Here is a 25,117-nt window from a genome sequence, read left to right as displayed (position 1 = left end):
ATACCTGTAGGTTCAGAATTACCAGGGGAGTCAGGCGCAAAACTCCTAGAAAGGGCATCCGCCTTAACATTCTTAGAACCCGGCAGGTAGGACACCACAAAATTAAACCGAGAGAAAAACAACGACCAGCGCGCCTGTCTAGGATTCAGGCGTCTGGCGGACTCAAGATAAATTAGATTTTTGTGGTCAGTCAATACCACCACCTGATGTCTAGCCCCCTCAAGCCAATGACGCCACTCCTCAAAAGCCCACTTCATGGCCAAAAGCTCCCGATTCCCAACATCATAATTCCGCTCGGCGGGCGAAAATTTACGCGAGAAAAAAGCACAAGGTCTCATCACGGAGCAATCGGAACTTCTCTGCGACAAAACCGCCCCAGCTCCGATTTCAGAAGCGTCGACCTCAACCTGAAAAGGAAGAGCAACATCAGGCTGACGCAACACAGGGGCGGAAGAAAAGCGGCGCTTAAGCTCCCAAAAGGCCTCCACAGCAGCAGGGGACCAATCAGCAACATCAGCACCCTTCTTAGTCAAATCAGTCAATGGTTTAACAACATCAGAAAAACCAGCAATAAATCGACGATAAAAGTTAGCAAAGCCCAAAAATTTCTGAAGACTCTTAAGAGAAGAGGGTTGCGTCCAATCACAAATAGCCTGAACCTTGACAGGATCCATCTCGATGGAAGAGGGGGAGAAAATATATCCCAAAAAGGAAATCTTTTGAACCCCAAAAACGCACTTAGAACCCTTCACACACAAGGAATTAGACCGCAAAACCTGAAAAACCCTCCTGACCTGCTGGACATGAGAGTCCCAGTCATCCGAAAAAAATCAAAATATCATCCAGATACACAATCATAAATTTATCCAAATAATCACGGAAAATGTCATGCATAAAGGACTGAAAGACTGAAGGGGCATTTGAAAGACCAAAAGGCATCACCAAATACTCAAAGTGGCCCTCGGGCGTATTAAATGCGGTTTTCCACTCATCCCCCTGCTTAATTCGCACCAAATTATACGCCCCACGGAGATCTATCTTAGAGAACCACTTGGCCCCCTTTATGCGAGCAAACAAATCAGTCAGCAGTGGCAACGGATATTGATATTTAACCGTGATTTTATTCAAAAGCCGATAATCAATGCACGGCCTCAAAGAGCCATCTTTCTTAGCCACAAAGAAAAAACCGGCTCCTAAGGTAGATGACGAAGGACGAATATGTCCCTTTTCCAAGGACTCCTTTATATATTCTCGCATAGCAGCATGTTCAGGCACAGACAGATTAAATAAACGACCCTTAGGGTATTTACTACCCGGAATCAAATCTATGGCACAATCGCACTCCCGGTGCGGAGGTAATGAACCAAGCTTAGGTTCTTCAAAAACGTCACGATATTCAGTCAAGAATTCAGGAATCTCAGAGGGAATAGATGATGAAATGGAAACCACAGGTACGTCCCCATGCGTCCCCTTACATCCCCAGCTTAACACAGACATAGCTTTCCAGTCAAGGACTGGGTTATGAGATTGCAGCCATGGGAATCCAAGCACCAACACATCATGTAGGTTATACAGCACAAGAAAGCGAATAATCTCCTGGTGATCCGGATTAATCCGCATAGTTACTTGTGTCCAGTATTGTGGTTTATTGCTAGCCAATGGGGTGGAGTCAATCCCCTTCAGGGGTATAGGAGTTTCAAGAGGCTCCAAATCATACCCACAGTGTTTGGCAAAGGACCAATCCATAAGACTCAAAGCGGCGCCAGAGTCGACATAGGCATCCGCGGTAATAGATGATAAAGAACAAATCAGGGTCACAGATAGAATAAACTTAGACTGTAAAGTGCCAATTGAAACAGACTTATCAAGCTTCTTAGTACGCTTAGAGCATGCTGATATAACATGAGTTGAATCACCGCAATAGAAGCACAACCCATTTTTTCGTCTAAAATTCTGCCGTTCACTTCTGGACAGAATTCTATCACATTGCATATTCTCTGGCGTCTTCTCAGTAGACACCGCCAAATGGTGCACAGGTTTGCGCTCCCGCAGACGCCTATCGATCTGGATAGCCATTGTCATGGACTCATTCAGACCCGCAGGCACAGGGAACCCCACCATAACATCCTTAATGGCATCAGAGAGACCCTCTCTGAAATTCGCCGCCAGGGCGCACTCATTCCACTGAGTAAGCACAGCCCATTTACGGAATTTCTGGCAGTATATTTCAGCTTCGTCTTGCCCCTGAGATAGGGACATCAAGGCCTTTTCCGCCTGAAGTTCTAACTGAGGTTCCTCATAAAGCAACCCCAAGGCCAGAAAAAACGCATCCACATTGAGCAACGCAGGATCCCCTGGAGCCAATGCAAAAGCCCAATCCTGAGGGTCGCCCCGGAGCAAGGAAATCACAATCCTGACCTGCTGAGCAGGATCTCCAGCAGAGCGAGATTTCAGGGACAAAAACAACTTGCAATTATTTTTGAAATTTTGAAAGCAAGATCTATTCCCCGAGAAAAATTCAGGCAAAGGAATTCTAGGTTCAGATATAGGAACATGAACAACAAAATCTTGTAAATTTTGAACTTTCGTGGTGAGATTATTCAAACCTGCAGCTAAACTCTGAATATCCATTTTAAACAGGTGAACACAGAGCCATTCCAGGATTAGAAGGAGAGAGAGAGAGAAAGGCTGCAATATAGGCAGACTTGCAAGAGATTCAATTACAAGCACACTCAGAACTGAGAAAAAAAAAAAAAAAAAAAAAAATCTTCAGCAGACTTCTCTTTTCTCTCCTTTCTCTGTCAATTAATTTAACCCTTATGGCCGGTCAAACTGTTATGGTTCTCAATGGCAAGAGAACATAGCCCAGCAAACATACGAACTAGCTCTTGGAAGGATGGAAACTAAACTGACCATGAACTAAACCTGCCGCACAACTAACAGTAGCCGGGTAGCGTAGCCTGCGTTTTATCCCTAGACGCCCAGCGCCGGCCGGAGGACTAACTAATCCTGGCAGAGGAAAATATAGTCCTGGCTCACCTCTAGAGAAATTTCCCCGAAAGGCAGACAGAGGCCCCCACAAATATTGGCGGTGATTTTAGATGAAATGACAAACGTAGTATGAAAAAATAGGTTTAGCAAAATTGAGGTCCGCTTACTAGATAGCAGAAAGACAGAAAGGGCACTTTCATGGTCAGCTGAAAACCCTATCAAAACACCCTCCTGAAATTACTTTAAGACTCTAGTATTAACTCATAACATCAGAGTGGCAATTTCAGATCACAAGAGCTTTCCAGACACAGAAACGAAACTACAGCTGTGAACTGGAACAAAATGCAAAAACAAACAAGGACAAAAGTCCAACTTAGCTGGGAGTTGTCTAGCAGCAGGAACATGCACAGAAAGGCTTCTGATTACAATGATGACCGGCATGGAAGTGACAGAGGAGCAAGGCTAAATAGCGACTCCCACATCCTGATGGAAACAGGTGAACAGAGAGGATGATGCACACCAGTTCAATTCCACCAGTGGCCACCGGGGGAGCCCAAAATCCAATTTCACAACAGTGACCGATCTGCTGTAAATTGAGTGTTTCTAGCAGGACAGACGTCGTGTCATGGGAATTGGGAAAGCTCCAGTCCTGCTTTGCACCAGTGTGTACATGATCCCCAGTGTGGTTCTCACTTGAGTTCAGTATTCACTTTTATTACATTTTTAAAGAGTTTATTTTCCACTTTCTATCCTTAATTTAAGCCACATTCTTTCTCAGTGGAAATTGAATTTTATGTGCAGAAGACGTCCTGGTTAATTGAAATGTTCCCACACACTTTACACCAGTCGGGGATTCTGAACAGCGAGGGCCACTTTTGTTTGCTGATTTGTCTCTCTACATTGTGCATAACAATATCAATTTTCATAAAGATTAAAGGTGTTTTTGTTTAATACTAAAGCGCACTAGTCACCCCAGTGACTCCATATGTTTAATTCATCACTGCCGTAATAAATCACAACTATGAATTCATTTCCATGTGTCCTGTGATGTATGAATGGCTTTCTGTCTGGTAGAGATCAAAGTGGAGCAGAATTTTAAGTGGTTACATACATATACTAATTCAATGAAAAGCTCCAGATGAGAGATGTGGGCTACCCTGCAGGTCTCCTCTCAGTGTCCACCTCGAATGGTGGAGGAATACCTGTGTGATGACCTCCCGGGGTGCTGGGCTTCATAAAATTGGGGCCATTTGTGGACTTCTTTTGAGCTTCCTTTGAGTCTAAATTTGTTCTGACACTAATGCTTGACACATGATTTATGAAGAGAAATGACTTACGGTAAAAGTGGAAACTGATGTTGCAATCAAAGTATCCCTTTAAAGGGGTTTTCTGATAAATGAATATCATGGCATACTGCCAAATTCTACAATGTTCTGAGTTCTACTGTGATGTTGATCACAAGGATGTTGATATAGATTACATGTTGATAATTTCCCAAAGTTGCTGCACTTGCCTCCACTGTGAAGATGCTGTACCCCTTCCTTCCCGACATGTGGCGTACACGTATACTACATGCTAGATACATATAGCGGGCTCAGGAGCTGAGTCTGCACCATACCCAGCAGACGACGGCTGTGTTATTCAGCTGGGATCTAGATGTTAACCCCTTGACTGCCACTGTCAATTTCTGACAGCAGAATTTAAGGAGCGTGGTTTCCATGGCTTGCCATTCTGGGCACACATGAGTATAAGATGGTCAGACTTCAGGCGTCTAAAAGTGGAATATGAAGAAGGCTGACCTCATCCGAAACACGTTGTTTGTTTTAGATGTTTTTAAATAAACCAGCCCCTTTTTTGTGGAAAAAAAAATCACTTTGCCACTCCTATTTTCACTTCATCTTTTGTGGTAGAAGTGCTGTGTCCTTGGTTCCTTTTGGCTATCGCTCACTGTTGGGGCTCCATTGGAGCAACTTCCCACTGTTCACCAGGTCGGCTGGTGTCCACAGCACTGTCAGCTAATAATACCTAGCGTTGTGCCTCCGTTAACCTAACCAGGTGAGCATTGCCATCCTTTCTCACCTGACTCTCTCATTTACTGCGCTTAGATAAGTGCTACATTCTTCCCCTTTCCCAAGGGAATTCCATTTTCTACTGATGGCATATCCATGGCAGTCAGGGCCTGCTGAGTTATATAGGATACTGTGACTTTACCTATATCTATATTAGAGTATATAGAACAAGAAATTAGTCAATGACAGGTACAAGTCCCCTAATGGGACTAGAAAAAAGTTAGAAAAAAAACCCTCACACAGGACTTGTAAAGATGTCACATATGAGCTGGTCTAGATTGTACTGCGGTGATCTCACAACAGTGCATTACTGATTCTACTGTCATGATGTAACGTCATGAGAAAGCAAGGACATACAGTACAGACCAAAAGTTTGGACACACCTTCTCATTTAAAGATTTTTCTGTATTTTCATGACTATGAAAATTGTACATTCACACTGAAGGCATCAAAACTATGAATTAACACCTGTGGAATTAAATACTTAACAAAAAAGTGTGAAACAACTGAAATTATGTTTTATATTCTAGGTTCTTCAAAGTAGCCACCTTTTGCTTTGATGACTGCTTTGCACACTCTTGGCATTCTCTTGATGAGCTTCAAGAAGCAGTCACCGAAAATGGTTTTCACTTCACAAGTGTGCCCTATCAGGTTTAATAAGTGGAATTTCTTGCCTTATAAATGGGGTTGGGGCCATCAGTTGTGTTGTGCAGAAGTCTGGTGGATACACAGCTGATAGTCCTACTGAATAGACTGTAAGAATTTGTATTATGGCAAGAAAAAAGCAGCTAAGTAAAGAAAAACGAGTGGCCATCATTACTTTAAGAAATCAAGGTCAGTCAGTTTGAAAAATTAGGAAAACTCTGAAAGTGTCCCCAAGTGCAGTGGCAAAAACCATCAAGCGCTACAAAGAAACTGGCTCACATGAGGACCACTGTTATGATTCTCAATGGCAAGAGAACATAGCCCCGCAAACATGAGAACTAGCTCTTGGAAGGATGGAAACTAAACTGACCATGAACTAAACCTGCCGCACAACTAGCAGTAGCCGGGTAGCGTAGCCTGCGTTTTATCCCTAGACGCCCAGCGCCGGCCGGAGGACTAACTAATCCTGGCAGAGGAAAATATAGTCCTGGCTCACCTCTAGAGAAATTTCCCCGAAAGGCAGACAGAGGCCCCCACAAATATTGGCGGTGATTTTAGATGAAATGACAAACGTAGTATGAAAATAGGTTTAGCAAAATTGAGGTCCGCTTACTAGATAGCAGGAAGACAGAAAGGACACTTTCATGGTCAGCTGAAAACCCTATCAAAACATCATCCTGAAATTACTTTAAGACTCTAGTATTAACTCATAACATCAGAGTGGCAATTTCAGATCACAAGAGCTTTCCAGACACAGAAACGAAACTACAGCTGTGAACTGGAACAAAATGCAAAAACAAACAAGGACTAAAGTCCAACTTAGCTGGGAGTTGTCTAGCAGCAGGAACATGCATAGAAAGGCTTCTGATTACAATGTTGACCGGCATGGAAGTGACAGAGGAGCAAGGCTAAATAGCGACTCCCACATCCTGATGGAAACAGGTGAACAGAGAGGATGATGCACACCAGTTCAATTCCACCAGTGGCCACCGGGGGAGCCCAAAATCCAATTTCACAACAGTACCCCCCCCTCAAGGAGGGGGCACCGAACCCTCACCAGAACCACCAGGGCGATCAGGATGAGCCCTATGAAAGGCACGGACCAAATCGGAGGCATGAACATCAGAGGCAGTCACCCAAGAATTATCCTCCTGACCATATCCTTTCCATTTGACCAGATACTGGAGTTTCCGTCTGGAAACACGGGAGTCCAAGATTTTTTCCACAACGTACTCCAACTCGCCCTCAACCAACACCGGAGCAGGAGGCTCAACGGAAGGCACAACCGGTACCTCATACCTGCGCAATAATGACCGATGAAAAACATTATGAATAGAAAAAGATGCAGGGAGGTCCAAACGGAAGGACACAGGGTTAAGAATCTCCAATATCCTGTACGGGCCGATGAACCGAGGCTTAAACTTGGGAGAAGAAACCCTCATAGGGACAAAACGAGAAGACAACCACACCAAGTCCCCAACACAAAGCCGAGGACCAACCCGACGCCGGCGGTTGGCAAAAAGCTGAGTCTTCTCCTGGGACAACTTCAAATTGTCCACTACCTGCCCCCAAATCTGATGCAACCTCTCCACCACAGCATCCACTCCAGGACAATCCGAAGATTCCACCTGACCAGAAGAAAATCGAGGATGAAACCCCGAATTACAGAAAAAGGGAGACACCAAGGTGGCAGAGCTGGCCCGATTATTGAGGGCAAACTCCGCTAAAGGCAAAAAAGCAACCCAATCATCCTGATCTGCAGACACAAAACACCTCAAATATGTCTCCAAGGTCTGATTCGTCCGCTCGGTCTGGCCATTAGTCTGAGGATGGAAAGCAGACGAGAAAGACAAATCTATGCCCATCCTAGCACAGAATGCCCGCCAAAATCTAGACACGAACTGGGTACCTCTGTCAGAAACGATATTCTCCGGAATACCATGCAAACGGACCACATTTTGAAAAAACAGAGGAACCAACTCGGAAGAAGAAGGCAACTTAGGCAGGGGAACCAAATGGACCATCTTAGAGAAACGATCACACACCACCCAGATGACAGACATCTTCTGAGAAACAGGAAGATCCGAAATAAAATCCATCGAGATGTGCGTCCAGGGCCTCTTCAGGATAGGCAAGGGCAACAACAATCCACTAGCCCGAGAACAACAAGGCTTGGCCCGAGCACAAACGTCACAAGACTGCATGAAGCCTCGCACATCTCGAGACAGGGAAGGCCACCAGAAGGACCTTGCCACCAAATCCCTGGTACCAAAGATTCCAGGATGACCTGCCAACGCAGAAGAATGAACCTCAGAAATGACTTTACTGGTCCAATCATCAGGAACAAACAGTCTACCAGGTGGGCAACGATCAGGTCTATCCGCCTGAAACTCCTGCAAGGCCCGCCGCAGGTCTGGAGAAACGGCAGACAATATCACTCCATCCTTAAGGATACCTGTAGGTTCAGAATTACCAGGGGAGTCAGGCTCAAAACTCCTAGAAAGGGCATCCGCCTTAACATTCTTAGAACCCGGCAGGTAGGACACCACAAAATTAAACCGAGAGAAAAACAACGACCAGCGCGCCTGTCTAGGATTCAGGCGTCTGGCGGACTCAAGATAAATTAGATTTTTGTGGTCAGTCAATACCACCACCTGATGTCTAGCCCCCTCAAGCCAATGACGCCACTCCTCAAAAGCCCACTTCATGGCCAAAAGCTCCCGATTCCCAACATCATAATTCTGCTCGGCGGGCGAAAATTTACGCGAGAAAAAAGCACAAGGTCTCATCACGGAGCAATCGGAACTTCTCTGCGACAAAACCGCCCCAGCTCCGATTTCAGAAGCGTCGACCTCAACCTGAAAAGGAAGAGCAACATCAGGCTGACGCAACACAGGGGCGGAAGAAAAGCGGCGCTTAAGCTCCCGAAAGGCCTCCACAGCAGCAGGGGACCAATCAGCAACATCAGCACCCTTCTTAGTCAAATCAGTCAATGGTTTAACAACATCAGAAAAACCAGCAATAAATCGACGATAAAAGTTAGCAAAGCCCAAAAATTTCTGAAGACTCTTAAGAGAAGAGGGTTGCGTCCAATCACAAATAGCCTGAACCTTGACAGGATCCATCTCGATGGAAGAGGGGGAAAAAATATATCCCAAAAAGGAAATCTTTTGAACCCCAAAAACGCACTTAGAACCCTTCACACACAAGGAATTAGACCGCAAAACCTGAAAAACCCTCCTGACCTGCTGGACATGAGAGTCCCAGTCATCCGAAAAAATCAAAATATCATCCAGATACACAATCATAAATTTATCCAAATAATCACGGAAAATGTCATGCATAAAGGACTGAAAGACTGAAGGGGCATTTGAAAGACCAAAAGGCATCACCAAATACTCAAAGTGGCCCTCGGGCGTATTAAATGCGGTTTTCCACTCATCCCCCTGCTTAATTCGCACCAAATTATACGCCCCACGGAGATCTATCTTAGAGAACCACTTGGCCCCCTTTATGCGAGCAAACAAATCAGTCAGCAGTGGCAACGGATATTGATATTTAACCGTGATTTTATTCAAAAGCCGATAATCAATGCACGGCCTCAAAGAGCCATCTTTCTTAGCCACAAAGAAAAAACCGGCTCCTAAGGTAGATGACGAAGGACGAATATGTCCCTTTTCCAAGGACTCCTTTATATATTCTCGCATAGCAGCATGTTCAGGCACAGACAGATTAAATAAACGACCCTTAGGGTATTTACTACCCGGAATCAAATCTATGGCACAATCGCACTCCCGGTGCGGAGGTAATGAACCAAGCTTAGGTTCTTCAAAAACGTCACGATATTCAGTCAAGAATTCAGGAATCTCAGAGGGAATAGATGATGAAATGGAAACCACAGGTACGTCCCCATGCGTCCCCTTACATCCCCAGCTTAACACAGACATAGCTTTCCAGTCAAGGACTGGGTTATGAGATTGCAGCCATGGCAATCCAAGCACCAACACATCATGTAGGTTATACAGCACAAGAAAGCGAATAATCTCCTGGTGATCCGGATTAATCCGCATAGTTACTTGTGTCCAGTATTGTGGTTTATTGCTAGCCAATGGGGTGGAGTCAATCCCCTTCAGGGGTATAGGAGTTTCAAGAGGCTCCAAATCATACCCACAGCGTTTGGCAAAGGACCAATCCATAAGACTCAAAGCGGCGCCAGAGTCGACATAGGCATCCGCGGTAATAGATGATAAAGAACAAATCAGGGTCACAGATAGAATAAACTTAGACTGTAAAGTGCCAATTGAAACAGACTTATCAAGCTTCTTAGTACGCTTAGAGCATGCTGATATAACATGAGTTGAATCACCGCAATAGAAGCACAACCCATTTTTTCGTCTAAAATTCTGCCGTTCACTTCTGGACAGAATTCTATCACATTGCATATTCTCTGGCGTCTTCTCAGTAGACACCGCCAAATGGTGCACAGGTTTGCGCTCCCGCAGACGCCTATCGATCTGGATAGCCATTGTCATGGACTCATTCAGACCCGCAGGCACAGGGAACCCCACCATAACATCCTTAATGGCATCAGAGAGACCCTCTCTGAAATTCGCCGCCAGGGCGCACTCATTCCACTGAGTAAGCACAGCCCATTTATGGAATTTCTGGCAGTACATTTCAGCTTCGTCTTGCCCCTGAGATAGGGACATCAAGGCCTTTTCCGCCTGAAGTTCTAACTGAGGTTCCTCATAAAGCAACCCCAAGGCCAGAAAAAACGCATCCACATTGAGCAACGCAGGATCCCCTGGAGCCAATGCAAAAGCCCAATCCTGAGGGTCGCCCCGGAGCAAGGAAATCACAATCCTGACCTGCTGAGCAGGATCTCCAGCAGAGCGAGATTTCAGGGACAAAAACAACTTGCAATTATTTTTGAAATTTTGAAAGCAAGATCTATTCCCCGAGAAAAATTCAGGCAAAGGAATTCTAGGTTCAGATATAGGAACATGAACAACAAAATCTTGTAAATTTTGAACTTTCGTGGTGAGATTATTCAAACCTGCAGCTAAACTCTGAATATCCATTTTAAACAGGTGAACACAGAGCCATTCCAGGATTAGAAGGAGAGAGAGAGAGAGAAAGGCTGCAATATAGGCAGACTTGCAAGAGATTCAATTACAAGCACACTCTGAACTGAAAAAAAAAAAAAAAAAAATCTTCAGCAGACTTCTCTTTTCTCTCCTTTCTCTGTCAATTAATTTAACCCTTTTTGGCCGGTCAAACTGTTATGGTTCTCAATGGCAAGAGAACATAGCCCCGCAAACATGAGAACTAGCTCTTGGAAGGATGGAAACTAAACTGACCATGAACTAAACCTGCCGCACAACTAGCAGTAGCCGGGTAGCGTAGCCTGCGTTTTATCCCTAGACGCCCAGCGCCGGCCGGAGGACTAACTAATCCTGGCAGAGGAAAATATAGTCCTGGCTCACCTCTAGAGAAATTTCCCCGAAAGGCAGACAGAGGCCCCCACAAATATTGGCGGTGATTTTAGATGAAATGACAAACGTAGTATGAAAATAGGTTTAGCAAAATTGAGGTCCGCTTACTAGATAGCAGGAAGACAGAAAGGACACTTTCATGGTCAGCTGAAAACCCTATCAAAACATCATCCTGAAATTACTTTAAGACTCTAGTATTAACTCATAACATCAGAGTGGCAATTTCAGATCACAAGAGCTTTCCAGACACAGAAACGAAACTACAGCTGTGAACTGGAACAAAATGCAAAAACAAACAAGGACTAAAGTCCAACTTAGCTGGGAGTTGTCTAGCAGCAGGAACATGCATAGAAAGGCTTCTGATTACAATGTTGACCGGCATGGAAGTGACAGAGGAGCAAGGCTAAATAGCGACTCCCACATCCTGATGGAAACAGGTGAACAGAGAGGATGATGCACACCAGTTCAATTCCACCAGTGGCCACCGGGGGAGCCCAAAATCCAATTTCACAACAGACCACCCCAGGAAAGTAAGACCAAGAGTCACCTCTGCTTCTGAGGATAAGTTTATCCGAGTCACCAGCCTCAGAAATCGCAGGTTAACAGCAGCTCAGATTAGAGACCAGGTCAATGCCACACAGAGTTCTAGCAGCAGACACATCTCTACAACAACTGTTAAGAGGAGACTTTGTGCAGCAGGCCTTCATGGTAAAATAGCTGCTAGGAAACCACTGCTAAGGACAGGCAACAAGCAGAAGAGACTTGTTTGGGCTAAAGAACACAAGGAATGGACATTAGACCAGTGGAAATCTGTGCTTTTGTCTGATGAGTCCAAATTTGAGATCTTTGGTTCCAACCACCGTGTCTTTGTGCGACGCAGAAAAAGTGAACGGATGGACTCTACATGCCTGGTTCCCACCGTGAAGAATGGAGGAGGAGGTGTGATGGTGTGGGGGTGCTTTGCTGGTGACACTGTTGGGGATTTATTCAAAATTGAAGGCATACTGAACCAGCACATGGCTACTACAGCATCTTGCAGCAGCATGCTATTCCATCCGGTTTGCAATTAGTTGGACCATCATTTATTTTTCAAACGGACAATGACCCCAAACACTCCTCCAGGCTGTGTAAGGGCTATTTGACCAAGAATTAGAGTGATGGGGTGCTACGTCAGATGACCTGGCCTCCACAGTCACCAGACCTGAACCCAATCGAGATGGTTTGGGGTGAGCTGGACCGCAGAGTGAAGGCAAAAAAGACAAGTGCTAAGCATCTCTGGGAACTCTTTCAAGATTGTTGGAAGATCATTCCCGGTGACTACCTCTTGAAGCTCATCAAGAGAATGCCAAGAGTGTGCAAAGCAGTCATCAAACCAAAAGGTGGCTACTTTGAAGAACCTAGAATATAAGACATATTTTCAGTTGTTTCACACTTTTTTTGTTAAGTATATAATTCCACGTGTTAATTCATAGTTTTGATGCCTTCAGTGTGAATGTACAATTTTCATAGTCATGAAAATACAGAAAAATCTTTAAATGAGAAGGTGTGTCCAAATTTTTAGTCTGTACTGTACATGTATTTATTGTTATAGATGGTAGAAAATATTCATAGAATAAAAAGTGTTGTCTCAAGACAGAAGCTGCATGATGACTGTATTTCGGCAACCTGGCTGCTTATGGAAGAACGTAAGCAATGGTGGTTCAACAATAAGTAAGTATGACCATGTTTACTCATGAGGCTACATCATGACCAAAGAATCAGGGCCAGCAGTATTGTGACATGATAATACAAGCTAAACCAGTCCCAATGTGACATCATTAAAGTAGAATCTAAGAGCACTTTGTAAACATCATCAGAATAGAATCCAGATCTGCACCTTTATGACATCATCAAAGTAAAGGCCACCCCAATTGTATGCCACTCTGACCAAGATTGTGACATCATTATGGTAAATTCTAAATACGCAGTATTGTGACATCATCAGAGTACAACCCTGACCGGCCCTAATCTAACAATTTCACAGCAGATCCCAGACAAAATCCTTTGTGGCATCATCACTGTAAAGTCTAATTAAACTCACAATTGTGACATCATTATTGTAGACCATATTCCAGTAAAATTGTGACATCATCAGAGACACAGTAAAACTCTGGCTGGTACCACTGTGATGTCATCACAGTGACTTAACTAGGGAACGGACAGGTGGGGTGTGCGCCCTGAGAGCTGGTTGCTTGGGAGGCCAACAAGTTACTCTGCTTTGGTCAAGATTACTGATGAACGAACATGCTCGCATAACGTCTTATCTGAGCATGCTCGGATGTTATCCGAGCATCTGGGAGTGTTCATAAATGATGTTCCAGTCCCTGCGGCTGCATGATTTGCAGCTGTTAGACAACCTCAACACATGTGGGGCTTCTCTAACAAACAGGCAAACCACACATGTGCTCAGGCTGTATAACAGCCGCAAATTATGCAGACACGGGGACTCGAACATAATATACGAGCACACCCAGATTCTTGGATAACATCGGAACGTGCTCGGATAAGACTTTTTTCGTTCACTCATCACTAGTCAAGACATATGGATAAAGTTGTAAGACGGCAAACTGATTTTTTCTCTCAAGCCTGACTACAAGTCTCCATAGAGATTAACTTTGAACATCACCCTTTCCTGATGTTTTGATTTTCATCAGTCCATCAGTTAAAGGGTAAATTCTCATGGAACACTAGTTGGTTCTGTTTCCTGGCTGTTGTAGAGGGGTTGTGTATTTAAGCACTGTTCCCATGACTTGTATTTTCTAATGCAAAAATTACATTCTCTCAAAAAAACTGTGGTTTAAAGGAAAAGGAAGTGCATTATTCTTACTTTCCATTCTGTAAACAGAAACATACGTATAGTCCCTCCAAAAGACAGCTCTACATCTTACCAGGGTTGCTGGGATTGCTGTATGTTATAATTAGATGCTTCTGTCTACCAGATCTTGGTATTTATAGTTCTTCTCATGGATTCAGTGCAAAGATGACTTTTTTTTGTCTTGCAAATATATATACAGATGTGTAGACATTTCCTTATTATTCCCAAAGTACTAATGCTCCCAGGCATCACACAAACAATGTATTGACTGAGTATTTATGGAATAGAGCATGTTATCCTATCTCATAAGATATTATACTTTTGTACTAACATATAGAATGCTTTATATCATTAGATAAATACATCTATACGAGCGTTGGTGTCAAATCGCCACTTCAGACTGTTCAGCTTGACTAATGTGCATGTGGATTTCTGGAAACAAAAGAAATATTCGAGTCTAAAGTAGCCCAAGTGACCAGTGGGAAAATTGCAAGATTTATATTTTCATTTTAAATACCGATTCTGAATATGGCTGCCCTTTATGACTTTTTTTTTTTAATTTCCAGTGGATCCATATACTGTAGGTTTTGTGTTCTTTATCTATAGGAAACGAGCCAGTTCTGATAAATGCTTTTGTCTTGAAAAATCTTTTAAATCGCCCTGAATATTAAGTTGTGGGAACGTTCTGGTTAGTATACGTTATCCACACCTGTGCTGTAATGGCGTTGAGTATATATATCATTGGGCTTTATAAAACCACTAAGTTCCATTAGCCGGAGCTACATTCCCATAGAGGGTATATGGTTTTGGCTTTACTACAGGTGTTTCTTCTGAAAAATGAGCTGCATTAGGAAAGGAAATACATTTCTGTTTAGATCATAGCGAGAAGCGATTCTTTTATTTTTCAATGACACATGTAACAGCGTGAAATATCACAGGGAAAGAAGTATATTTTAGCTGTCACAATTGTTTGTACATTGCGCATTGTAAAAAGACAGATATCCCGTGGATTTACATTATGAGGCATCTTGTAAATATCAAAAAATGGCAAATGAAAGTAGTTTAAGCTCCTACATTGGGCGTCTCGTAAGCAGAGTGACAACATATAAACACAGGGCTCTCCCGATGTTCTCTTCATCAAAGGCTGGAGCCTTCATGCAGTGATACCCGGGATTGTGCGCTAAGTGCCGGTTGTATCAGTCAGATATTGGCAGCCTCCATTAAAGTATGAACAGCTCACATATTGAATTTATCATACACTATACATTTGAGCTGTTCATACTTTATGAGCTAGTAGAGTCTTGTAGGAGCTGTTTAAAGCTTTCCAGTTGTTTATGGTCTAAAGTTAGGCGTCTGTAAACCTTCTGTAACTAGACAACTACAGTGGTGTTCAAAAGTTCAGCATAGGCATAGGATAAATTGATTTTTCAAGTTTTAAACGTTTTCTGTCGAATATCTTCGATGCTAATATGACATATTATATATGGTTTTGTTCAGAATACAATTTTGCATTCTCTCCCTGTAATATTTTTAGCTTTTGAAGCAGTTTTGCCTGAAATTATTGCAACAATATGGGAATTAAAAGCACAACTAAATATTGTACAGCTTCAGATCCAAAATTAGCCAATCAAAGATGGGGTTCTTGTGATCAACCATAACCTGGATATGGCAGCCAATCACATTGCATTACATTGCATCACATCTGCTGCTTTGTTTGTTTGTTTTATCTGTTGGTCTATCTAGTGAATCATACTGTAGAGTTTTATGATGGGAACCTTCAGATTTTTGTCAGCGGAGGATCGCATGAGAGTTGTGGTGCTACATGAAGAGGGTTATACTGGCCCCCAGATCGCAAGGAAGGTCGGCTGTAATCAGAGTACAGTCGTAAGAATTTTTCAGAAACATAAGCAGCTTGGAATTACCCAGGACAGGCCCAGATCTGGTCGGCCCAGAAAGTCAACTAAAAGGGAGGATAGAGTACTGATAAGAACATCCCTTGCCAATCGAAAGCTCACCTCTCCTCAGCTTCTGCGAGAATGGCAAGAAAAGTGCAATATTGAGGTAGCAACATCAACTGTTAGGAAGAGATGTTTGGAAGCAGGATTGAGAGGGTGCAAGGCCTGAAAGAAGCCATTGATGACAGCCATACAAAGACAAAGGTGAAAACTGTGGGCATTGAAATATTTAAAATGGAGGAGGGAGGAGTGGGAAAAAGTGCTATTTAGTGATGAAAGCACTTTTTGCATTTTAGGAAATGATGGCAAGTCTTATGTGAGAAGGTTCTCACATGAAGAGTACAAGCCAGAGTGTTTGAGCTTCTCTGTGAAACATTCGATGAAAGTAATGGTCTGGGGCTGTATGGCAGCCAATGGTGTTGGAAGAACAAGGTGGCTACTATTGACTGGCCAGCTCAATCCCCGGAACTCAATCCAATTGAAAATTTGTGGCACAAAGTATCATTAGAGATATCTAGAAAACAGCCAAGGACCAAGAGTGAGTTGATTGAGGCTCTGATACAGGCCTGGAACCACATCATCACTCGTGAACATCTGCAGAAGCTTGTTCACTCAATGCCACAGAGATGCAAGCTGGTGCTCAAGAGCAAAGGCTGGCCAATAAAGTATTAGAAGCTACAGATGCACTCAAAAGGCCCTTTTCAGGACTCTGAATTAAATAAAAAATAATAAATCTTAAAAAGTAAAATTTAAGTCTGTGTGAACTTGCATTGGAAGTTAATGAACTTAGAAACCTGTTCACCATTCTACACACTATACTGGTGTAGGTATGGTTATGCTGTAAAAAAAATTATCAAAAATGCGCATACCATAACAATTTATACACTTGGGACATTCAAAAATGAGTATGGCATACAATGAGGGATTACAAAAACATATATGTTCCACCAGTTTCACTGTAGAGATGCAGAAGTATGAAACATATAGTTTTCTTCACGACTTCAGGACTTTTGAACACGATTGTATGTGTCCCACCTTCCTCTCTCACAACATGAATGTCCATTTGGGTGAAGTGTTCATGTGTTCCATTTGGGACGATTCAGTATGTTGCTCCCAAAAGCCTTTGGTGGTGGCCTATCATTTTGGAGAACAAATGGAGCCATTGCACGAACCACCTGTCACCTGATGTCATCTGTTGGGAGAGTTGTGTGTCCCCCATTCATTTGATAGTCAGCTCACTTTAATGTGTATGAGGACTTTTAGGATCACAGATATTAGATTGGTGGAGGACTCTGCACTGCCACCAATCAGCAGTTCGAGTGTGTGTGCATAACCCTTCATTGGTTACCTGGCCCAGCTCTGTGCTTTAGTATCTTCTGTGCCTGGTATGACAATGCACTGCAGATTCATGAAAAGAAAAGACACAGCCACTACTAAAACTGCCAAGCTGGGAAAATAATGGAGGTTATGCTAATTGGCTCTTCAAAGAAGAAGAGCACTTGGACTCTAGTGCCACCTATTGGAAGAAGTAATCCTAAAAGCCAATATTGACTCTTTAATGAGCCTTGTCATATGACTTAAGGTACCTTCACACTAAGCGACGCTGCAGCGATACAGACAACGATGCCGATCGCTGCAGTGTCGCTGCTTGGTCGCTGGAGAGCTGTCACACAGACCGCTCTCCAGCGACCAACGATGCCGAGGTCCCCGGGTAACCAGGGTAAACATTGGGTTGCTAAGCGCAGGGCCGCGCTTAGTAACCCGATGTTTACCCTGGTTACCAGTGTAAAATGTAAAAAAACAAACACTACATACTCACCTTCGCATCCCCCGGTGTCCGCTTCCTGCACTGACTGTGAGTGCCGGCCCCTAACAGCAGAGCGGTGACGTCACCGCTGTGCTGTACTTTCACTTTACGGCCGGCGCTCAGTCAGGGCAGGAAGCGGACGGCGGGGGACGCGAAGGTGAGTATGTACTGTTTGTTTTTTTACATTTTACACTGGTAACCAGGGTAAACATCGGGTTACTAAGTGCGGCCCTGCGCTTAGTAACCCGATATTTACCCTGGTTACCAGTGTAAAATGTCACTGGTATCATTGCTTTTGCTGTCAAACACGACGATACACGGCGATCTGACGACCAAATAAAGTTCTGAACTTTAACCAACGACCAGCGATATCACAGCAGGATCCTGATCGCTGCTGCCTGTCACACTCAACGATATCGCTAGTCAGGACGCTGCAACGTCACGGATCGCTAGCGATATCGTTTAGTGTGGAGGTACCTTAAGGATAAAAGCTAAAAAGATTTATCCTAAGTCATATGGCAAGGCTAGTTAAAGGGTCGATATTGACTTTTAGGATTGTTTCCTCCAATAGGTGGCACTAGAGTTCAAGTCCTCTTCTTCTATGAAGAGGCAATTTGCATATTTCATTTCCCAGAGGAACATTGCATGGCCTATAAACCTCCTTACACTGACATGCCAGGCATGCCAGTCTCCACAAGGAGAAACATTACCCATTAGAACCCAACAATGAAGGGCAAACATAGCCCGTGGCCTTTTGAAATAGCTAATCAGTACACAGTCTGAACTCCACTGATCTAATATTCATGACCTACTAAAGGCCCCGTCTCACATAGCGATTTACCAACGATCACGACCAGCGATACGACCTGGCCGTGATCGTTGGTAAGTCGTTGTGTGGTCGCTGGGGAGCTGTCACACAGACAGCTCTCTCCAGCGACCAACGATCAGGGGAACGACTTCGGCATTGTTGAAACTGTCTTCAACGATGCCGAAGTCCCCCTGCAGCACCCGGGTAACCAGGGTAAACATCGGGTTACTAAGTGCAGGACTGCGCTTAGTAACCTGATGTTTACCCTGGTTACCAAAAAAAACAAACAGTACATTCTCGCCTTTCGGTGTCCGTCAGGTCCCTTGCCGTCTACTTCCTGCTCTGACTGACTGCCGCCGTACAGTGAGAGCAGAGCGCAGCGGTGACGTCACTGCTGTGCTGTGCTCTCACTGTACGGCGGCACTCAGTCAGAGCAGGAAGCAGACGGCAAGGGACCTGACGGATGCCGAAAGGCGAGTATGTACTGTTTGTTTTATTTTACATTTACGCTGGTAACCAGGGTAAACATCGGGTTACTAAGCGCGGCCCTGCGCTTAGTAACCTGATGTTTACCCTGGTTACCAGTGAAGACATCGCTGAATCCGTGTCACACACACCGATTCAGCGATGTCAGCGGGACCTCAACGACCAAAAAAAGGTCCAGGCCATTCCGACACGACCAGCGATCTCACAGCAGGGGCCTGGTCGCTGGTACGTGTCACACATAGCGAGATCGCTACTGAGGTCGCTGTTGCGTCACAAAACTTGTGACTCAGCAGCGATCTCGCTATGTGAGACGGGGCCTTAAGAGTAGACCACCAAGCATAACCAGTGATCCCCTCCTATACAGATCACTAGTATGCAGTGTCCCAAAATAGAAAAAATTGGATTCTGGCTCAACAGGACTGGATTTTCCTTTTATTTTTCAAAAGAAAATATAGTGCATACAAAAGAAAAATTTACATGGTCGACATGACCCAGTCGACGCGTTTCAACGGCACTAGGCAGTCGTACTCATGAGTAAGACTGCCTAGTGCAGTCGAGACACGTCGACTGGGTCATGTCGACCATGTAAATTTTTCTTTTGTATGCACTATATTTTCTTTTGAAAAATAAAAGGAAAATCCAGTCCTGTTGAGCCGGAATCCAATTTTTTTCTATTTTCCTTCATGTGAGGCCAGGGCGAGGCCAATGTCTGAGCCCCAGGTGGATGAGCATAGAGCAACTGGGTGAGCTGGAATCAAGTTTCTATAAATGTCCCAAAATGCCTTAGTTTGGTTACCAGTAGTACAGTGAGATCCCTATTCGTGTCCTGATACGTGACTGTCACTGTATGGTATTTGTTGCTAAAACTGAAAAGACGATTTCAGAATAAATGAAGATTTTAAGATGATACATGACCTTTTCTTCTGGTTTGCCGATAAGTAATACATAACCCTCTGTACTGTACATTGTTAGACTGCATATACATATACACTACTTTATAACATTTTCACCACATGGACAATTTCCATGTACAGGTCTTTCTGTGACCTTTATGTTTTAGGTCCAAAGGACAACCAATTATTTATTCATATGTCTTCATACTGAGGGCTGTCAAATGTCTTTACACTGGGGGCTTTCATATGTCTTTATATTGGGGTTGTAAAAGAATAAAATCAGCATCCAGTGTAATACTGAATTATACTATTGAAATATGATAAATATTCACTCCAAAAGGCTGAGGTAGGATGGGATAGGCTGAGGTAGACTGAGTTAGGCTGAGTTAGGCTGAGTTAGGCTGAGATTGGCTGAGATTGGCTGAGTTAGGCTGAGTTAGGCTGAGATTGGCTGAGGTAGGCTGCGTTAGGCTGAGATTGGCTGAGACAGGCTGAGGTAGGCTGAGATTGGCTGAGACAGGCTGAGGTAGGCTGAGTTAGGCTGAGATTGCCTGAGACAGGCTGAGGTAGGCTGAGTTAGGCTGAGATTGGTTGAGATTGGTTGAGATAGACTGAGGTAGGCTGAGTTAGGCTGAGATTGGCAGAGGTAGGCTGAGGTAGGCTGAGTTAGGCTGAGATTGGTTGAGATAGACTGAGGTAGGCTGAGTTAGGCTGAGAGTGGCTGAGGTAAGCTGAGGTAGGCTAGATAGGCTGAGATTGGCTGAGACAGACTGAGGTAGGCTGACATAGGCTGAGTTAGGCTGAGATTGGATGAGGTAGGCTGAGGTAGGCTGAGATAGGCTGAGATTGGCTGAGATAGGCCAAGGTAGGCACACTGTTCTGTCTTATCCTACTTTTGAGCAGTTCCCAATGTGTGGTAATGTCTCATGACTTGAATCAGTCTCTGTGGGTGATTGATAAGACCTCTTTATACATTAGATGACTGTTTTATGTTTGGTCGCTGAACAGTGATCTCTTTCGACCACCCCATATGTAACAAAGCTCTGCTCAGTGGTCTTATCTTCTCCACAAAAGAGTCATTACCCGATATCTCTGCTTCTATCTCCTGGGAGAACAAAAGGTTCAGATGCTAAAATTCAGCAGACCAGATGCTTCTTTCTCCCAAGATCATCTGTTGGGGGAGAGTCGGGAGGACTCCATAGACAGACGGACAGGAGATCCCTTTGATATCGACAGGTTTGGCCGACTTTAGTATATGGAGACTTTTAGTCCATTGAAATGTAACATTTGCCAGTAACGTTTAAAGTAACCACACTTGATGTATGGAGATTGGTAGTCGGGTATAGTAAAAAAATCTTCCACAAGCAAAACTAGTCATACACCTTAAAGGGGTTGTCCACTACTTGGAAAACCCCTTCTCAATCACCTTAGTTGTCTCATGTAAACTAATGACAGCTATTGTCCCCTCTGATGTGGACGCCATTCCAGTGATGTTGGTGCCTGCTTTCCCGGGGCTCATGTGATCTTGATTGGCTGCAACAATGTCACACGAGCCATGATAGAGCCAGTGCCAACATTGCTGGAATGGTGCCCGCACCGGATGTGAGTATAGCTGTTATTATTTTACTTCAGGGAACTATGATGAATCTGAAGAAGCAGTTGAAATCCCCTTTAGGCTATGTGCACACGCTGCGGATTTTGCTGCGGATCTGCAGTGTTTCCGCAGCTGCGGGTCAGCAGCGGTTTCCCATGCGTTTACAGTACAATGTAAACCTATGGGAAACGCAATCCGCAGTGCACATGCTGCGGGAAAAAACGCGCGGAAACGCAGCGGTTTACATTCCGCAGCATGTCAATTCTTTGTGCGGAATCTGCAGCGGTTTTACACCTGCTCCATAATAGAAAACCGCGGGTGTAAAACCGCAGTGGAAACCGCACAAAAACCGCGGTAAATCTGCGGTAAATCCGCAATAAATCCGCAGGAAAAACGTGCAGTCTTTGCCCTGCGGATTTATCAAATCCGCTGCGGAAAAATCCGCAGAGGATCATTCTACATGTGCACATACCCTTTGTGTCGGCTAAACCTGCCAATTTCATCAAGGCTGGCCAAACATTTACTGTATTTCAGGCACTCTTGATTTTTCCCAATTGGCGCAGCAGAGTTTTAACAAACTCAGAGGGTGCACACGTTGCAGATTTCCTGCAGAACTGCAGCTTTTTTTCCGTGCAGAAACGCTGCAGTGATTTACAGTACAATGTAAATCAATGGCAAAAAATAATGCTGTGCTAATGGTGCAGAATAAACTGCACAGAAAAAGCAGCACATTCTAAAAAGGACCATGTCAATTCTTTGTGCAGATCTGCTGCTGCGTTTCTGCACCCATTCCATAATAGAAATCTGCAGGGGTAAAAAAGGGAAGAAATCTGCACAAAAATCTGCAACGTGCGCACATACCAAAAAAAGGCGCAGATTCTGACCTGCGTTTCCTGCCAAGAAATGCAGAATCTGCACAGAAAATCTCCAATGTGTGCACATAGCCTTAAGACAGGGCTAGATGGGTCTTGCAGCAGCTTTCTCCCTTATTCCTACAGAGAATACATGCACTTAATTGAACCAAGTGTCCTTGTGCATGGGGGATCTGGCCATCAGCTATGTAATTTCTATAGCCAGCCTTTGTAAGCCTTGTAAGCCCTTTTTCTGTATTTTCCTTCAAGTTCTCTTCCTTGTTGACAAATGTCCATATCCCATAAGTCCCTTAGATTTGTCCCACTGTATAAAACTAGTCCTCCTATATAATATTACATTGAAAATCCTTTTGTGTTTTCATTGGTTGACCATAGATCTGATGTGTAATCCCTGATTGAAATACTCATTTTTTAATTGTACCAGTTTTAGGAAAAAAGTCTCAGTTTAGAACTTTTGGTGTTAATCCTCATCAGTTATAGGATTTATGGTATTATATGATTCCGTAATTTAAGATTATTGGCAGATATGATGTGAAGGAATAATATTATTTTAGAGAAAGATGTAAATTTGTGTTGATTGATTCCATCGGGGATGATAAAGAACAACATAAATGCACTTTAAGCAACTTTTGGATACATTTACAAAGGATGCCATAGTTGGGGGAATCAATCTCCGATGTCAAACATATTTATGAAAATTTGAATTTCATTTTTTTGAGGAAAGCGGTGTCATCACCAAGGTAGGATATCCAATGCAGCAGCATTGACCTTCGTGAATAATTTACCTCTTCTTTATTATGGCAGCTATTTTGGGATTACTGGGATATATCAAGTAAAACACTTTGTCCTTGGACAGATCCATCCTAATATAAACTGTCCTCTCTTTTACCCATAAATAGAGGGATTTGCCGGAATTAGAGTTTGACTCAATGTAAAGATTATAGACTTTGGCTTAAAAAATATAACTTACAGAGTAAACTGCAGTGAAATAGAAGAGATAGTGGGGTGTCCAATTGCATGAAAATTTACATTAACTGAGAAAATGGTTCTTTATGATGTACTACAGTCTGACCAGGTGATGAACACTCTGAGGATATCGATGTGATGCCACCTTGTGGGTTTGACGGACTGAACAGATCAGACAAGTATTGGATAAGTGTCTTTGATACAGACGGCATTTTATTGAAAAAAAACATCATTACCATGTTGCAGACAACTTAAAGGGAACCTGGCAGCTCATACCTATGGCCCGATCCAATCCACATTTCAGACACTACAAGGTATGTTTGACTTTGAAACACTGCGGCATTTCAGAGATAAACCTATTTTACGAGCCACCGGAGATTGAGCCCCATGGTAGACTATTTGCACAGGTGGGGCCCCAGCGGCATCTGACTATCAGGTCTCACTCTGTACAAACTTATGGGTAGAGAACTGCCACTCCAGGTGAGCCGACGAGGAGGAGCCGCTGAGGACCTGCCTGTCTGACTAGTCTCCCATGTGAATTGGTCTCAGTAGCTCAAACATATATGGCTGAAGTCACACAGCCAATGTCTTATGCATGCCGCCTGTAGATCCGGTCAGCTTCCCTTTAAAGGTGAATGCAATTTAACCAAAAAATGCTCAGAATGGATGAAATAAAAAAAGCTAAATTTGGGCAGAACACAAACCCCGATGGTCCATGGAAATATGGGAAATCCTGTAATAAGTTGGCCAAGCTCAATGGCACACTGTTGGTTGTTGGTTCAGTGTAGACATCCACTTTAAATGGGTTGTCCACGTCTGGAGACAGATGTTGTTTTTTCTACTTAATTGCACGTGTTTAGGGCAGAAAATTAATTTATGCAATTTGATTTCATTAAAAATGTTGTACTATTTTGCTTTCACAAATTCGTTGTTTTCCTGCAAATTAAACCTTGTTGCAGTCTGTGTTTATAAATCAGCAGACAGGAGCTCAGAAAAAGGCTGATAAAAGGGAAATAATCTCTCTTATTGGGCCATCAGATCACGCTCACTCACGGATTCTCAGATTACTCATTCTGCAGCCAGCAATAGCCGGCGTAACACAGCGGATGGAGAAGGCAAATGGCACAACATTTTTAACGAAACTCCATTACAAAAATTATTTTTTATCCAAAGTTACATATATTTAAGTAAGAAATATAATTGTCCCCAAAGACGAACAACCCCTTTAAGACAATACATTTTTAGGCTTCCAACTTTGTTCCTTGAGCACTGCTCCTCCTTGGATTGGTATTCTATATGACTGATAACATTTTTAATGCATACATAATTATTTTTATTCGAGTATTATAAATCTGAGAAATCATTTCTGGTTGATGTGAAGGGCACAATTCAAGAAGTTTGTAACATTCCGCCTAATTAACAACTAACATGAAACGGTGCAGTACTCAATCACTGTATATCATAGACTAAGTCTTCTGATTTTGCCTGTGCCCCAGCTCCCTCCTCGGACAGGCGATCAGAGTCCTGCTTTACATGATAAGTAGTGTATGTACAAGATTATAATCAGGAGGTTGTGGATGTGTCCGCAGTGAATGATATCATATGGTCTCCTGTCTTTACACAAGGTGGCAGCACAATACTTTCCCTATATTATTTATGACACATGAAGTCCCATCACGGAA

General features: G+C 43.5%; 1 protein-coding gene across 2 annotated transcripts in view; it reads left to right on the top strand.

Annotated features, from left to right (window-relative positions):
• PRKG1 (protein kinase cGMP-dependent 1) overlaps nt 1-25,117 on the top strand; it is a 1,588,699-nt gene that overhangs the window by 221,718 nt on the left and 1,341,864 nt on the right. The gene's annotated exons all lie outside the window — the stretch shown is intronic.

This window comes from Ranitomeya variabilis, chromosome 4, assembly GCF_051348905.1.
Source record: "Ranitomeya variabilis isolate aRanVar5 chromosome 4, aRanVar5.hap1, whole genome shotgun sequence".
Taxonomy (NCBI): Eukaryota; Metazoa; Chordata; class Amphibia; order Anura; family Dendrobatidae; genus Ranitomeya; species Ranitomeya variabilis.
This window is presented reverse-complemented; position numbering and strand designations above follow the sequence as displayed.